At 37.4% G+C, this 19152-nt stretch overlaps 1 protein-coding gene across 4 annotated transcripts in view; it reads right to left on the minus strand.

Moving 5' to 3' along the window:
• The window catches only part of LOC134537950 (maternal protein pumilio), a 448094-nt gene that overhangs the window by 235959 nt on the left and 192983 nt on the right, over positions 1-19152 (minus strand). The window lies entirely within an intron of this gene.

A 19152-nucleotide genomic window follows, 5' to 3' on the forward strand; every position in this document is an offset into this window, starting at 1 on the left:
TTCGTATTGCAAGTGTATATGCTCGCGAGAGGAAAGAGCGGCGGACGGCAGGTCGATCACCTCGGTGCCGCCGACTGGAACCAGCAGCGGCCGGCAGGCGTGACGAGCACACCTTGCCAACCGCCCGCCGCGAGCCGCGAGCCTTCACTTGGACGCCTCTCGCCCCTCGGTCGGCGTCGTGGCTCGGCGAGTCCCTCCAATAGTTCCCTCTTTATTTTACTATCAAATTAAAAGTAACCAATACAGCCAAATACCTTTAATCCAGCATTCTATATTCCGGCACCTATCAAGCCTCTCGCCTTCAGATGGTTTCTGCGCTGCCAGTGTTTTAGTTCGCTCACAGGTTATCGTTATTGTAGGTTTTCTGTTCAGTGCAGTTTCCTGTTTTAAAGCGAGTTACGTTTCGCATTTTCACATTTGGTATTCCCGATGTAAGTGTACTGGCGTTCATTAATCCGGCAAAACCAGCAAGGCTGTGTATCTGAGTCATCCTTGGAGAGTTTACTGAGACACGTAGTAGTGGCTATCGAGAAGCGACAACTCCCCTCGATGGGCAAGCGGCGAGCGAGTAGCTAACCAACTATCCACGTGACAGGCTTTTTTTCTCTGGTAGCAAGCGCCTCGATCACAGCCCCTCGTCAACTACAGTGAAGTGTAATTAAAGATGCTTGTAGTTAGTTCCCCCAAACTTCAGGAGGCGCCCCGGGAAGGGGCGGGGAAGCGTAACCGCAATATTACCTGTGCGATGGCACTTCAGGGTCGGCTGCCCACCATTTTAACTTTCATTCGAACCAAAAACTACACCGATTACAAGAAATCCACTACCTAGTATAGAAAGTAACATTTGATGTGTTTCTGGCAAGCAAACTGTCCAGGCAAGCCGAGAACTACTTTCCGGTCCCTCGTAACAGCCAAGTTCACTTTGGCCGAGGCAAGGCCCTCGCGCAAATATCCTTTAAAAAAAAGGAATTTTACGACACACTAATCCACTAAGTTTCACTTTCATACTGCTTCCTCGTCAATACCAATACAACTGTTCTAGAAACCACCACTTTAACTTATGTGCCGTGAATTAACAACTGTGATGTTTAATTTTTTCGGCAAATTCACATTACTTTGCCACAGCTCTAATACATTGTTTACGACAGATTCTCCTGATATTGGCTACATTATGCCAGAATTACTTCAATAAATTATGTTAAATAGCAACATCACGAACAGTATCAAACTGAAGCATAATGGTAAGCCAAATACAAATGGTGCTTGCCAGAAGATTATTTATTTGACCAGCAACGCACATATTTCATAAGTAATCAGCCATCTTCAAAAAAATATATAAATAGGTTGGATGAAAAAAAAAATCTTTACTGTGCAAACTACATCAAGTTTGGCTCGGTTTGGACTTAAAATAAAATTTTACTTCAAATTAACTCAAAAAAAAATTCATTTCCTTTCAGGTTGCGTACCTAAAAGAATTCTGCGAGTGATAACTTCGTTCTCCGGGAGAGCACAACAATGAAACATGGCCTCCAGTCCCCTGGACGAACTGTCGCTCGACGGGTCTCGCCATACTTCTGGCGTGCCTAGCGCCATTCAGAATGGCTCGGGGCGTTAATAACCTATGAATAATAATATTCTGCGTCGCCCTTGTGTAACTTAGTGCTTTTAATTTATGCTTCCAATTTATTAACGTTGTGTTCACACAATAACTCGCTTAATTGCATACACGTAACACTATCATCCCAACCAACCTTGGCGAGATGATAAAACTTTGAACAGTTTCCAAAGCTGTTCTCGGAGATCCTAGCCGGATGGCTAGCTCAAAAACAAACCCCACCAAGCGGACACATTATATACTGACCGAGTCTGAATTCGACACATTTCAGTTGCAGGTTCATCAAGACAAGGTAAGTTGAAACTATTTTACAACTTATGGTCTTAAGTTCTTTCCGAGGCTGGTATATGAGTTTGAAGAATGAGCTGAGAACAGTTTAAATAAAAATAATAGAATATGTACAATGAGCGTCTGGATTATGTTTGATCGAATGATGTTCTACAAAAACTGAGAGTTTTGTCGCTGTCACAAAATTATTTGATTGCAATAATTTATTTTTTTACATACTTTAGTGGCGTGTTACGTCCCTAATTAATTCAATGAAATAATTTTGCGACACTGATAAAATTTGCGGTAGTTACAGAATTTAATCTAATTAAACATAATGCTAACGCTCAGCGTTTTACCTTAAATACACACTGTATTATTTGCAACACAAATGTCGTTCGGTCCCAACTTCAAAGACGTATACCGGCCTTGGAAGCACATCCAACTAATTTAGTCGCGATGAAACTGCAGAAGTTCGTCGGTCGAATTCAAACGCACCCTGCATGAGAAGCCCAACTACTAACACTACAAATCAATTACCAGAAAGCATATTTTTAGTAGAGCATAAGGATGCGGTCATTCTGAAACGAAGGGTCGCCATCGACAGGAATATAGCTTGCAATTTCCTCTAGCATACAGTAAACACATACTCTTGAGCCGGCGTGATAATCATAAGTGGTACACAAATATAAAACATGTCGACCTAATACTGACATGTACCAAATCACATAATTTCATTTATGTATGCTTTTAAAATAACAGTGTTATTAAAAAGGCACAGTTACGGTGAAAAATACACGAACGGCAAGTGAGAATACCAGCTTCACAGCCGCATGATTAAGAATTTCCTCACAAACGTCGCAGGAGGCAATGCAAATTGAAGCCATACAGAAAAAGCAAACAAACATGACAAATTGGGTCAGGATAGCCAAGCTATTCAATAAGAAGAAAATGTTGTCTGGTCTTTATGTAGCAAACAATGGCATTTTCTAGCCGGCCAAAAAATTATACCTATTGGACAAGAGGTCTCAAATAACATACTCTAACCTTGGGCCTAATCTTCATTAAAGAACGGAAAAACACCACTATGTGTACACGACCGCCATGAGCTTGGAAAGTGCCCAGCTCGGTATCATGAGACTCGCCGCGTGCCGGCATACACCACGTGGTGTCAGTGCGGGCAAGAAGTACGCTGATCTGGTGGATGGAGTCATACAGGCTGCGATAGAATACAATGTGGCCTTGCATGCACGTCCCTGCGGTACAAGTTTCTATGGAAGAAGCTTCACACGCAGAATGTGACTCGTGTAGGATTGTGCGAGGCGAGATTGTATCCTACTTTCTGAAACAAATTGTGTGAACGAAATGAGTTCTGATCTAACCTCTGAAACTGTGGTTTCCGAACGCATTTCATACACGTTTTGCTATGTCAGTGAAAGAAATATTTCGGATGGTTTTACCGTGGTAGTTTGCCGATTTTGTGATAAAACGGATACTCTTCATATATATGGCATAACATCCTACTTTATGGCTTCATGGCTTTATCCTACTTTAATAAAAAAAAGTATCAAATATAACTACCAATTGCATCACTAGGAGCGCCCTAATGCTCACAAACCAAACACGGCACAAAGAGATTGAGCATGGCTGAAACGGAGAGAGGACGCGGCCAGGCCGCAAGCAGGGCCCCGTCTGGCAACACCGCATCCGCCGGGAGACACGTCGGCGATCTGCCCGCCTGATCAACTCGCTCTTCTCCTCGCCTCAACTGCAGTTTACCACACAGTTCTTATTCGTGAACATCGCCGTTACAATATTCACCTACTCGGTCCCGCCGGGTCTTATGAATACATCATCTTCCAGCGTTTAACCTCCAGTGCAGGTACCGTACTCCAGGCCGTGGCTTGAAATGTCTGCAACTAATACCCCAATAAGCTACAAGGCAATGCCGTTTATCGATTACAGCTGGTAAAATAAAAACGTTAAACTCGTAAGCAATGCTGGGATTGGTGCTGTGATCCTAAGGGATGGTGGTGGGAGGAGACAGACCGGCGACGTCCGCCACGTTTCTCGCTCGCGAGGAATCCGGGGGCAGAGCCCTGACCGCCTCAGGGGCGAGTGATCCGACCTCTCGACCCCACTGCACAGAGGGTGGGACGGGTGGGGATACGAGGGGGAGAACTTTGAAAACATATCAGTGAAGACAGTATCCAACACCCGCTATTTCAACTGTGTCAAGTATGTTAAGTGTCAAAAATAGTAGTGTAATTTTTTTAATGTGTCCAAATGTAATTTTTTTAAATTTATCTTTATATCACCACCCCTCCATAAAAAAATACCCGTGTCAACCACTGACCTTGGCCACCATTACAACCAGTAGAAAGTGACAATATGTATTTTTTTTTTCAATTATCTTTAGCCGTCGACTCGTGACAGAGAGAAGCGAGATACAGTGTTAAATGGCTAGTCATAATCCCCTCTCGCCATTTTACAACCAGGTGTCCCTCTGGCGGTAATGTGCGCAACCTTTACTAACGGTCCCGCAAACTAGTAAATGGAACTATCAGGAACATGCCATTGTATTTTTCTGCTAAACGCGGATGTGGACGACATACAACCAGTTAGCGAGTGTGAAAATATATATTACCGATTTTCGAGCGAACTAGCAAAACGTTTAGTTTCTAGTGCAATGAGATATTCACCTGAAAGCGCGTACGTCTAAAAGCTGTCAAAGTGCCCTTGACCAAAAAACACAGTTTTTATCTTTTCTGTATGTAGCTGCTGTGTTGGATACTTGCATGTCCTCGCGCTGGCCTTGCAATGGTCGCCCAGCCTTCCTTCTCATGTAAGAGCGCAGCGCACGACGTAATAGACGAGCTAATAACTTGCATTTATCAATCGCACGGTGCAAGTGGATTTTTTTCTTTGAGGCACTACGGCTATTGAAAAGATGGAGGAGTGGGGAGGTTATTTAAAAGTTGCTCTGGCAAGATGACCAGTTTAGCTGCAGGCGCAACTACAAATGCATCTCGGCCTCGATCAAGGCGCCAGGGGCTGTACACTTGTTGTGAATATCAATGCAGCCGTCTGTTGTGTTTTCCCTGTGACCAATACACTACTATTGACGCGGACAACATCTATGGTGCCTAACAGCATGTTACATGTTCTCTTCCCACCTGCATAAGGACACACGGGTCTACAAAGTTGAAACGGATTTATTTTCATGTAAACGTGGCCATAGCGAAAAAACATAACTCAACCAATCACATGCAAGCCTTGATTAATGAAATACCTCATGCATAACAATTTTTGTCAAGAGAGTCGGTTTTTTTACCCCCTAAATTAGCCGAATGAGACGTACACATCTAGCTCAATATGAAAAATGTTTTACGGCAACTAACTATATTATGATTTAAATTCCAAGATTTTGTATTTTTTTCTTTATTATCACCGACAAAAGAAGCCTAACAGCCTTGACAAACAAGTGTTATAAACATGTGAAAAACTGCAAGTGTGCAAAGTTGTGGAGTTGGATTTTACGTTTGTAAAGATATGGTGAAAGCATAGCGCACACTACAAGGTGCTCTACGAGGCTAGTCGTGTAGACTTGTAACAGCACATTCAGCTGCCGCCCGACTGGCCTTGTCCTTGTCCTTGTGGCGTGCGGGCGGAGACACGTTGTATCAGAACCAACATGCGGAATTTGTTTGTTTATAATCCGCGGGACTTGTGAGCCTCTGTATACATCAGTGACATCTAAGAATAAGCAACCACCGGATAATGTATCTTTTTGGATATGCTATTTCGTTTAACTGATACATTAGACATATATATTTTTGGTATTTAGTTCGCGTGTTCGAAAAGGTTTATTATCGCGGGATTTTTTATATTTATTTTAATAGATACGGTGCCAAAATGTGTCCAATGTTGCCACAGCAAGCATAAAGTCATAGAACAAACGGTTTACCCTAAGGGTCACACCGACGTCTCCACTAAGTTCCAAAAGCTGAGACCTAGCTCTCCCATCACACCAACATGCTGTACAACTAACGCGGGCCGGACCCCTGCCATAGACTAATAAAATAAAACCTCTACAGTAACAGTTCATAACCTCAATTATTGTTTACGTTAACATATTCTGCTCCCTAGCACACACCCAAATGTTAAAAGAAAATCGAACCGCAAAATATTTACACTATTTAATAAACTACATCGTTAACCTTTTACTCGCTTCATACCACCAACTGATACACAAGTGGGATATGACATAGCACCGGTGCGATAAATACAATCGGAAAAGTGTGTTCATATGCTTTGAGATTACGGTATATATCGGCACGTCATCAATGGGAGTTGTGGTGTTCGTTCTAACGTGCATGGCAGAATGTGTCGCTGAGAAGAACGAGGTCACCGGAGACGATGACCGGAGCCCAGGGAGGGGTTTGGGGACGAGCCATCCTTGTTAGGGGGGGGGGAGGGAGGGGGGGGGAATGAGGTGAGAGCCGTGCCTTAGGTGCTGGGGCACTGCGCACTCCAGGAACACACGCGCTGGATACACGTTATTCCTGGCTTCGTCGCTCAATGTTTCATTACATACTAACATTTGTCTGCAATACAACAGAAAGCGTTAGCTCTTATTTAATTACTTTTTTTTTTGCGTGTGTGTGACTTGCATAATATATATTCATGGAGGGGTTTCAAATGCAATCATGATGGGCAGAATTTTTTCCTCTTTTAAGAGTTCCCTGGAATAAGCAAATTACAGCACAAGGCAGCCAATACAAAACCATGACATTATGCAGTATCCTATAATTGTATTGTTTAATAGTGAATGCAAAGCCTTTATATTGGTAACTGATAATAGCATTAAGATACCTGATTGAAGGGTTTTCAGCTATAAGAAGTCCCACAGTTCATAAATGGCAAGACTAACAAACATGAACCAGCCGCACTTGACTCAAGGAAGCACATCAGCTGGCACTAGTAAAACTAACATATTGGTAACCTTGTCAAGAAGCAATCACGGATGAACACACACACACACAGCTGATCCGTGAGTAAAAAGTTAAGATGAGACTGTTGTGTAGGCCTATGTTATACTAAATTTTTTCAAAAATAATATAACTCCCAACTTTTTTTGTGAATTTAAGTAGTTCTTAATAATAAATTTCTCTTAAATTTCATTGCAATATTGAATTTTTTTTCCTGCAATTACTAGGAGAAAACCAATTTATTGTGTCAAATGATAAACTACAATGACAGTTTTAGAACGTTGCCTTCAAGGCGCTCCAAATCTACGCCTTGTTCCATGTTAAGCCATGAAGAGTAACCTACAGTACAGTACATCTACCAAAATTCACTCAACTTTCTCAAGTATGTAGTTGCCTTTGCTTGAATTTTCAGCCCTATGCGCCACAAGCAGAACAGTCGTGTGATGATATCTTCCTTCTCCAAGCGAGGTCCTGAGACAGGAGTGAGGCAATTAGCAGCAAGCAGGTAACCGTGACCAGACCAACGACCTGCCTCCCTGCCCACAAACACATTTTGTGCTGCTGCGATGTGGAACATGGCAAGATGCTCTACTGCACAGTCAGCGGTCATGCCAGGCTGCAGTCTGGCCGCGGGCTGCACACTTTCTGCTGCCAACTTTACTAGTCTCACTTCAAAATTATTGATAAGTAAACTGCGAACTAAAGCCTGTTATGAATAGTCATGGTTGCTACAGAAATAGAATCTTAGAATTCCCTGACTTTTCTCTGTTTTCCAGAAATTTAAGAGAAAAATTCCCTGACTTTCTTATGAAGTTCATACCATAAATATTAACGTGCATATGATTAAATGTAATATAAAAATTTCAACATGAGGTAAAATAAGGTTTTTTTATTGTGTTATTTTGACGGCAGAATTTCTAATGTGTTTTTTTTTTCCTTTGACATGGCTGGTGAGAGCTCTTCGACCCATATTGCTGAGTTGAATACTTTTGTAGCACAAAGTGCAGTACGCAGAATTTATGTTTATAGCAGAGGGTTTTGATATGCTGAAACTGTGACTCCTTGAACCAATTCTCCTTAAAAGTAATTTTCTTCAACATCTCTAAGCTAAAAAAAAGTACATATTAATATTTTCAGGTTAGGTTAAAAAATTATTGTTTATGAATTCTTAAAAAAAATATTACTACACAAATACAAAAACTATTACAAATTCACACCTAGCAATATAACGGGCATACTTAGAGAATTACAATAGCAGCATTACAACATGCAATACTCTTACATTCTTACAATGTTAACTAACGATTCTGGGGGAAAACATGTTCAGTTATGCATATTTTTATACACAATGTAAGTGTCACGCAACAGAACTCACGGATTAAACGGTTGAAAAAAAAAAGTAATTAAAAAAATAGTTTAAAAAAATGCAAAAACATAACCGCACACAAAAGCCACCTGTTTTCGTATCAGCTTGGTAGTTTTCAAAATGAGAATTCGTATTGCTTCTTTATCAAAATGCACTTTATTTTCTTATGATCGCATCAAAAACTAACTTCACCTGAAACAACGCCTTTAAATTCACGTAATAAGCTTTGTACTCATCTTATTCCACGTGAAAATAGCCTTCAAAAGATAAACGACGCCATGCCCGTTCTGTAGTTCACTGCATGGAACGGAACAAAACACAAAGTCTCAAGGCCAAATTAAAATTAAAAAGGATCAAAACACAAACAAATGAAGGCCGGGTTCGCTAGTGAACAAAGGAGTGTCTGGATTGGCCAGAAGTTATGGTGGGTGGTTGTAACAGCCTATTGCAACGGACAATCGTAGACCAAGTAAAAAAAAATTGCAGTTGCCGTGTGCCTTAGGCAGCAGCCTTTTAGCGGAGTCGTTCGGTAGCGGTATGAGCGCATCAAAACCAAGCTTTGTTTGAATTATAAGCAACTTTAAAATTTCCAGAATTCGTAGAATTTTCCCTGACATTTCCTGGAATTCCCTGACTTTTTAAATTTCCCTGACATTTCCCAGTTTTCCCGGTTTTCTAGTCCTGTAGCAACCATGATAGTGTTCAGGTGTTCACTCAGGTTATCAGTGCACAGAGCTTCAAAAGAACATGTGTCATTTAAAAACTAAAATAGCATTTGTTTAGAAATATCACAGGGTAGTTTGAGTGTAACAAAAGCCAAATTTGTGCTATATATATATATATATATATATATACATACACACACACACACACACATACATGTATGTATTTTCAAATATATATATATATAAAGTATGCTCCAAATCTTCACAGAACCATACATGGTTTGGATGACTCCTTAAAGTTACAAAGTTGCTCACAGCGGCAATCTACTTCAAGATACTGCCTTGCCCCGAAACATATTACATGTAAAATATTTTTAAGCATAATTAAGCTACCATTCCCAATATTGCTTTCAAATAAATCCCCAATGTGTATTGCAGAGTGAAAAATCTTACTATGACCTTAACATATTATTGTAGCTTTGTTTCATGGCAAAATATTTTTCATTGCTGTTTAAATAAGAGAAACACAAAACTTAAGTAAGTTGTTATACATCTTCTAAAGCAACTTTCTACTCTTCAGTTTTTTTTGCAATGCAGTGTGTGGTTTTTGATTAAAAACAGAGCTATTAAAGGTAGGTGATTACCCTGTAAAATCCAATGTCAGTGGGTTTTCAGCTGCACATTCATAAAATATGAAATATAAAAAAAAGAAATGGACTTTCTTTGATTTGAGAAATTATATCTGGAGAAAAACATTTGCTGAACATAAATTTTAATTTATAACTAATACTTTCACAACCACGACATAAAAGGTAAATAAAAAAAAAACTTATCAAGCAAACAGAATAAAATTTTCAAAATCCTAATAGCAAAAACTAAGGAAAAACTCTTAGTTATAGTTTCAATCAACCACTACAAATATAAAAAAACTACAACATAATTTTTATAGATTACTTACCAGGAGAATTACTACTATATAATATTAACAAACAAAAATTATTTCTTAAGAAAAGTATTTCTAAAAAAATTACTTAAATGCTCATGAAAGCTACTAATAAAAGTGTATGTTAAAATTAATTACCATTCATGTACAGATTATTTTTCAATAGTTTTTAAGCCACAATCTGTTAATATGTACTCAGACATTTTTACTTTTCCTTCAATTATTTTGATACAATTTGCTGGCATGATTGTTCCTATTCCGGAATGACCACATATGTACTACAAATAATCAGACAAGAAATTAATACTCTTTTTCCTGGTGGTTGATAGAGGACAGTTACACTAGCCATCAGAAATGCACAACCAAGCCAGGTTAAACATTTAATATTTATTAAATTATTTGCATAACAATGTTTACAATAAATATCAAAAGGTGTTACTTATTTTATTTGAAGTATAATCAGTTTATATATAGTTTATACTTTTAAATTGCTACATGGGCTAGTATTGTTTTAAGATCTTTACTGCGTTGTTAAAAATATTACACAAAGATCGGTACAATTTACTTTGTTATCTCCTTGCATGCACTTCTACAAAAAAATACTTCAGCTCATCAAACATCTTCTACCTGGTAATATCTTGTAAGTTTAGAACACGGGTTTTAGTCCTGTTTGTGGGGACAATATTTTGCAAATATTAACTAGTTTCACACTTACTTAGGTCATGGTAATAATTGTATGACCACATGATCCGGCCTCAATTTCCTTATAGAAATCAGCTGGTAGCGATACCCTTGTCTTTGGCAACTATCGTCACTCATGTCCCTGAGCAAAACTATTTTACCCCACACTCACCAACCCACAATTGCACTGTTCATTAGCACAGAACGCGCAACATTATTTAAAAACTGCATTTCTTGAGATACACAATTTGATTATCAAATACAAGAGACTGTTAGGCATCTTGATTCCCAACGGCTGTACATCTAACCATAGCCAACTGTCATATCCATCTCGCTGCAAAAATCAATAACTAAGCAAAACATGCGTCCTTGCCCGCAACCTAATAAGCTTCCATCCACCAATTGCTCAACAACTCGCTGAAGTCGCACACCATAGAACGCATACTTGCAGAGTCGCTCCTACAATTCCATTCAGTTTCTGCCTCAGAAAGCCACTTTTATTTGAGCAAAATATATTCATTTCAATAAAAATTAAAAATATTAACATTTCTATATTAATTTTACTTAATATTTAGAAATAGATGCGGTCTATTTCCTTTGCAAATAACATAACATAATTTTTTGCAAGAAAAAAATTTATAAAAATTGAAAATGATAGAACATCTCTCACCGTTTTAGTAGTTATACATTTCTTCAATGGTTCTGCAGGAGGGTTATTATTTTAATTTTTATTTAACATGTAACATTGCTGGTTACACTGTCATAAGAAACCTTACTAATGGACAAAAAACTACTCCATATACAAACATACAGAGAACAAGCTAAAATCAGCTGATGTCAAAAGTTTAATGCAGACAGCACAGACGATTCCATGGAAAAAACTAGTCAGAAATATATCACAGTACAGACGAACACAGTTGCGACAAAAAACCACCTGGGACAACAAAGTGACACGCGAACCTGGCGTTGTGACAAACACATTCCGGACAACACAACGACGACAGCGCAGACAAACCTAATGAAATGCTGCAACTGCTTTGTTTTAGGAAGCCTCCTGTGTTTGCCTATGCTGTCATCCTATCTGTATAGTCACAGCGCTGGGTTGTCATTTCTGCTGTTGTCATCCACTTTATCAATTTAGTATCATTAGGTTTGTCTGTTACTGTGTTGCCAAAGATTTTTTTTTCTCTCTTTATTTACTGTTCTTGTCACAACTCTTGCCTTTGTCAGCCCACTGTGGTTGTATGTACTGTGATATTTTTCTGTCTAGTTCCTTCTATGGAATTCTCTGTGCTGTGGCTGCATTAAATTTTAAAATTGGCTGATTACAGCTTGTTTTCTGTATGTTTTCATATTTGTCATTTAACATACAGCATAACCAAGAACGGTCTATGTCCAAAAAAATTATTAATGAAGTAATAGGTCAAACTCCTGACAATTTATGTCTTTCACGATGGTCTAGAATTTAGAACTTTCAATCAATATTATTTTGTATTTAAAACTTATGACCAGTTATCTTTAAAAGATTTGTGCAATGGGAACGCATGACTTGATGTAAGTTTTTGGACATACGCCATTGCTAAGAACTTTTTCTGTTGAAGAAAAACTAATAAATAAAATAAATAAAAATACACAAGAAAGACAAAAAACACACAAAATTAAGCAAACAATTGCTGTTGTCAACAAGAATATAAACACCACAAAATATTCTGAAACGGAAATATGGTCAACAAACAAAGAAAAAACCAAGAAAAAAGTTCTACGTGAACAAAAAAACACACAAATGATGACAACACAAAAATATTGAAACCAAAATAATTCAGCACAACAGTTGAAACGAGACAAAAACACGACAAAACGAAAAGACAAAAAAATACAATAGTTTTACCAAAACAGAAACAAGCAACGTTTCGGGAACTGCTATCTGCTCCCGTCCTCAGGCAGAGACGTACGACTCAGTGTCGCACCTGCGTTTCCGTACCATGTGCGTCTCTGCCCGAGGACGGGAGCAGATAGCAGTTCCCGAAACGTCGCTTGTTTCTGTTTTGGTAAAACTATTGTATTTTTTTTTTCTTTTCGTTTTGTCGTGTTTTTGTCTCGTTTCAAATGTTGTGCTGAATTATTTTGGTTTCAATATTTTTGTGTTGTCATCATTTGTGTGTTTTTTTTGTTCACTTAGAACTTTTTTCTTGGTTTTTTCTTTGTTTGTTGACCATATTTCCGTTTCGGAATATTTTGTGGTGTTTATATTCTTGTTGACAACAGCAATTGTTTGCTTAATTTTGTGTGTTTTTTGTCTTTCTTGTGTATTTTTATTATTTTTTTTATTAGTTTTTCTTCAACAGAAAAAGTTCTTAGCAATGGCGTATGTCCAAAAACTTACATCAAGTCACTTATGACCTGCATGCTACTGCAGACTTGCCAACTTTTGAAACCCTCAATTAGTAAAATACATAAAAAATAATATAAAACGCGTAAACTGCTCGCGGCAATTGAAAAATTAAAAAACTTTCATGATATCACATTTCGTAAATATGTAGAGTAGCGGTATATGCGAAAAAAAATGCTAAAAATCCGAAAATACTTTTATTATATGCTCTTTCACTTCCTCTTTTCAAAACAATCGGCGGAGATAAGAAATTCCAAATACTTTAGGAGATATCGAATTTTTTAATTTTCATAGTTCGGCGATATTTGTTAAAAAAAATTTAAAAATTCCAAAATTACTTTTATTCTATGCTCTTTAACTTCCTCTTTTCATTAAACCCGGCAGAGATAAGAAATTCGAAATACTTTAGGAGATATCGGATTTTTAAATTTTCATCACAATACCTGTGCATTCATGCGGCCACCATTGTTTCTTGTTTACGAGTATGATTTTTTTTTTCCGCGACGTAGGTGAACGACTACATCATTTCTACTAATGGCAAAGGAATTGTACCCGCCTCTAACTTAGGCAGTTTTTAACGTTTCAAATTTTAATGTTTTATTTTTGTTATTTGGATTTGTTGCACAAGTAATAAGTAAAAAAAAATTACGTGAGTTCCTACTGTTCATCCTTCGTCCCGGTTTGTTTGGTCAGGTCAGTTACATTATAAATACTTTAAAATAAACAACCATTTAAATGAATTCACATTATTTTTAATGTCCGCTTAGTTTGAAAGTATATTTTTAATGTAACTGGCCTGACCTAATCGACCATTTTAGTTCCTACTGTTCATCCTTTTTCACCGGTTTGTTTGGTCAGGTCGTTACATTATAAATATTTTAAAACTAAACAGCCATTAAAATTAATTCACATTATTTTTAATGTCGGCTTAGTATGAAAGTATTAATAATGTAACTGACCTGACCTAATCGACCATTTTATTAATTACGCATTCACGAACACACGGCAAAATAACAAAAATGGTAACGGTCAAATGGTTGCACAGGTCTTGTATTGCAAAATTAAAAAATTCGATATCTCCTAAAGTATTTGGAATTTCTTATCTCCGCCGGTTGTTTTTGAAAAGAGGAAGTGAAAGAGCATATAATAAAAGTATTTACGGATTTTTAGCATTTTTTTTCCGCATATACCATTACTCTACATATTTACCTCACATTTTTTCTAGTAATCAAAATTATGTAATCGCTTTAACATACATTAACATTGCAGACCAACAATCATGATCATTATTTACCATTATGAAACATTTTTTCTTAGTATCACATCAAAGAAAAAAACTTTGTTCCTTGTGGTACCCTACAAATTAAGTGATATCAGTTAACTTCCAGTAGAATCTCCTTGGAGTACTGGTAATGAAAGCAATCTTGACACTATCATTTTTAAACTTGCATCACAAAATGTTACTACTAGTGGATATAATTTGTATTCAGAGTCATTGCTGCGTCGGTCGCGACTGAAAATGCCACAGTTTGTAAATTACAAATAATTTTATAGTTACATCTGTTGCCATTTCTTTCACGATAGCCGTCGACTGTTCTTGCGCAACCAATTTTTTTTGCTACTTCAGAATTTGAAAACTTTTTTCTGAATAACGGGCCGGCGTGATCCGAAACATTTAAAGGAATATTATGTTCAACCAAAAAGTTTGTAAACATACATTCTGCTCGTATTACAGCATTGTATGTGCTGTTATTTTTAGCGAACTAATAACTAACCTTTGAACTGACTGCGACACTTTTAACATTTGCGAGATGTTTTGAACAGTTCACGTGGAGATTGATGTCATATCTTCCGCCGAGCCCAATGTTGATGTCGCATCTACACACTGAAAAAAATGTGAACTGTGTTCCCTTGCTTGATTTAAGAATCCACGGAAAATCCCGTGTGTATGTATCACGAAATGCCTGAGAATAATGCGTATCACGTTTCGGGGGCATTTTCTTCTTCACTTGATTCCACTTCTGTTAATTGTGCACATAACACGTTTTTTATTAAAAAAAACATGCAATAAATTTGTTTCCTAACCTGCAATAAACAAAATCAAAATTGGCTCAACTTTAACTGAAGAATCACAACATACGCTTATGCACACCATCTTGCCAAACTAAAAAAGCTATTTAAACTGGTTTGTGATTGGTTGTAAGCGCATCAATGTAACTCAGGCGGCCAATAAGAAAAGATATACAATCGAATAACAAATTACGTGGTTCGCTGGCCTTCGACCAATAATATAACTCAATTACCGCACTCGTTTCCACAGCAACAACACATGGCAACAGCTTTCACAAACCATACAATTAAACATTTAAGGCAGACGGAAAATACATGTTTTATAAACATCTTGTACTTAAAATTCGTAAAAAAAATGCAGACATCCTCGTACAATCGTAAAACAGACGTGATTTTCGTACATTTTACGAAAAAATTGTAAAGGTTGGCAAGTCTGCTACTGGTAAATTAAACAGTTACTTATGCAAATAATGCCTAAATTTTTACGAACACAAAGATGTAAGTATAAAAATCAACTATTTTGGTGTAGACACATAACCCATATTCCACAGCTGACAAGAAATTTTAAAGGTTTAAACAATGGAAATTATTTCTCCATGCAAAATATTTAATAAAACCAGAGCACCATTCACAATGAAATCATTAAGTATTCAAAACTTTGGATTTCAAAATTTTTTTTTGCTAAATAAATAATAGGAAAATATATAGAACAGAACACTAAACTTTGAACATAGGGCTATAGATTTTACTAATTAAAAAGTACTTGATTTTAAGTAAAACAAACAGTGAAACATTTATAAGTTATTTTCAAATCTTTATAAGATAAAAACTGATGTTCCTTGGAAATAAAAATGTCTGTCTAGACTTGCCTATATTATGGGCATGAACAGACAAAATTTCATAAATAGGCAAAAACTAAGTTTTTAAAGTTGATGTGGCAGGGGGTTATGCCTAGTTAAGATAGTGGGCACCACAGTGTTTAGGGAGGGAGCATGGACCTGGCGGAGAAGGTGTGGGGACGTAACTAGTTTCCCCAGTGCACCTTAACAAAACTACCAATCTGGCCCGCTCTCAACGTCAAGCACGCTATGCTGAATGCTCACGGTTTTCTACATGGCGCTAGGTACGCGCGCCCACACAAGTCAGAAGAATATGATGTGAAACTGGTATTTATTACACGTGCTCTGTAACACGTCTCTCGTACAACATGTCTGGCATGAAGGCTCTATCAATTGCACGGTTAATCAATAAACAGCTCGCCTGTCGTTGGCCGCAGCAGGAGAGAGGGGTCTAAGAAATATACAGAACCTATAATAATGTTTCTGCTTAAATCATTTTTTAAAGCGCAGCATTTTCCCCATAAGGACAATGTATTTATTTTCTGCATATAACATTTCAGGAATGGTGCATTTCCTGCTTGTAATGTTGCTCTCTGAAGATTTAATAAAATATAATAATTAAAAACCCAACTAATCCAAAATATAACCTTCTGTGAAGTTTAACTGTTGAAAGGTTTACTTTAAACTTTAACTCATGTTTTTGTTAACAATAACTACTATACTATAAAGCAGGCCTGCCGTTTTTTACATATTTTATCCGTTTTCACGGAAATTTGAAGCTTAAAACGGACTAATGGATAAACAGTATCATTCACGGATATTTAAAACGCTTCGCCGATATTTTCAAATTTGAATTTCGTTCGTGTAAATATTTACATTCAACAAGCTATTTGAAGTTGTCAAAACATACAAGTATCCAACAATAAAATAAAACTCACATTAAGTGTCGCGCCACGAAACTTCCAAAAACATATACTCCCACAAATCGTTTCACGAAGTACAATATCTATGGTTTCGGGGGGAAATTTTTTTTTGTTGAGTTAAACACTAAGAAGTGTCGTGGCGTCAGGAAAAATTTCAATTCTTTGCCACTTCAATGTTTTAGGTGCTGAATTTGTTTACAAACTTCTTATGTGATTTAAGTAGTAGTTTTGGGCTTAGCTGATTGTGATGGAGAAAAAATGAAAAGCTTCGCCGGACAGGTCACTTTATAAACAACGATATCGTAAAGAATGGGAGCAAGAATTGAAATGGCCGAGGTGTGGCAAAACGAAATTTTCCGCTGTTTGTTCGACTTGTAACTCTGAACTGAACGTTACAAAGGGCGGCTTGAAGGATCTTCGGCGGCACGAAAATACGCAAGTTCATGAGAAAAACCAACCAGATGCTGATCAGAGTTGTTCTTTGACGAGTTTTGTAACCAAACCAAACAAAATAATTGATGCGGAACTGTTATGGGCGAACTTAGTTTGTGAAAACTATTTCTCTGTGAACTCGGTCATAATTTTACAAAACTTGTCCTGCAAATGTTTCCAGATAATGAAATTGCAAGAAACTTTCATTGTTCTCGCACTAAATCTAGCCAGATAATTATTCAATCGTTGGGTATATCATCTGCAGATTATGTTTCCTATGCTATGAAAACACAATTTTTTTCACTGATGATTGATGAATCAACTGATTTTAAAGTCACTAGGCAGTTTGTAGTGTTAGCAAGGTTCTTTTCGTCAGAGATTGTTGAAACTCATCTGTACAAAGTAATGGCTTTGAGTGATACTGCAACTGGAGAAAACTCTTTACATTTGGTGAGCTCCTCATTTGAAGAGGATGTTATTCCCTGAAAAAATTGTTTAAATATGTCAGCTGATGGTTTGAGAATTCAATTCAATGCTATCCAGGGTGAAACAACAAGGCAATGTATGGTTCTTACATTGCACATGCCACGTGGCTCACCTAGCAGCATCTCATGCCTGCAGTGAGCTGCCAGACATGTGTGAACAGTTATCTAAAGATGTCTATGTGCACTTCAAAACCTCATGAAAGCAGAAAGATTAATTCAAGGATATTCAGGAAATGTTGGAAATGGAGACCCACAACATTCTTCGACCTTGTTTCACAAGATGGTTGGCTCTCCTAGTGTGTGGAGCGCTTGTTGGAGCTGCACTGATCAAGTATTATGATAGTTTGGATGGGAAAGAAAGCAAATCAGATTCTGTTTATCGCATTGTCAGTACTTTACACTCAGATTTGGATAAACTTTAATTTTTCTTCCTTCAAGCTGTCATGCCAAGATTTTTACACATCCAACACTTTGTTTCAAAAAAAACAGACCATATATCCATGAACTCTATCCTGAAATGTGTGTGCTGTTCAGGCAATTTGTTGCAAGCTACGTGAAATTTCCAATAATTCAGGAATGTGGTAACACTAAAGTACATGACAAACGTGAAAACCAACAGCCAGATGAAGGAATTTTTATTCGTCACAAAACCAGAGATTTCCTGGAAACCTGTAATTTAGCCACCGAACAGAAAATATTTTTGTTTTGGGAATGTCAGACAGGAACTAAAGAGCTGTACCACCTCCTTCCTCTTGAGGATGATGTGTTAACAAATATTATGATTTTTTTATCCCTGCAACAAGCCATCGGCAGACTGGCACAAAGTAGAGAAGCTTGCCAACAGGTTTCCGAATGTCATCGGGCCAGATGACATGGACAGACTCAATTATTTCTTATTCATTATGGGAACCTGTACCGGCCTTACCAAAACAGGAAACAGATTCCTACTGGCACAGTGTCTCTCAGCACAGGAAAAATGATGTGGTGGTTTTCCCTGTGCTCTCTAAACTTGCAAAAGCCATGTTAATTCTTCCCCACAGCAATGCTGCTAGGGAAAGGGTTTTCAGCAATCTCAAGATGGTTAAAACTGCTCTCAGATAATCAATGGAATCACCAATGTTAAATGTGCTGTTGCATTGCAGAATGAGAACATCTGCAGGTCTGGCTTTCAAGCCCACTGATGAGATGCAGAGAAGAGCACAGAACATGAAAAAGTAGCTAGTTAATGATGTGAAATACATTTGTTTTTTAAACTGTACAGTGTTGCCAACCTCCGAACTCAATAAAATAATCTCTAATATAAACTTTACTAATCCACTGAATAATAAATATTTACAAGAGTAGGATAACAAAATGTAACTAAAAAATAAAAAACATTTTATTTCAATATTTATGTTTGTTCTTTTCAACATTCTTGCCTTTTAATTATCGCCTGATAACATCCGCATTGTTGCAAGCTTAGCTTCCTCAATCTGCTTTGAAGTAA

Source organism: Bacillus rossius, chromosome 12 (genome assembly GCF_032445375.1).
Source record: "Bacillus rossius redtenbacheri isolate Brsri chromosome 12, Brsri_v3, whole genome shotgun sequence".
NCBI classification, from domain to species: Eukaryota; Metazoa; Arthropoda; class Insecta; order Phasmatodea; family Bacillidae; genus Bacillus; species Bacillus rossius.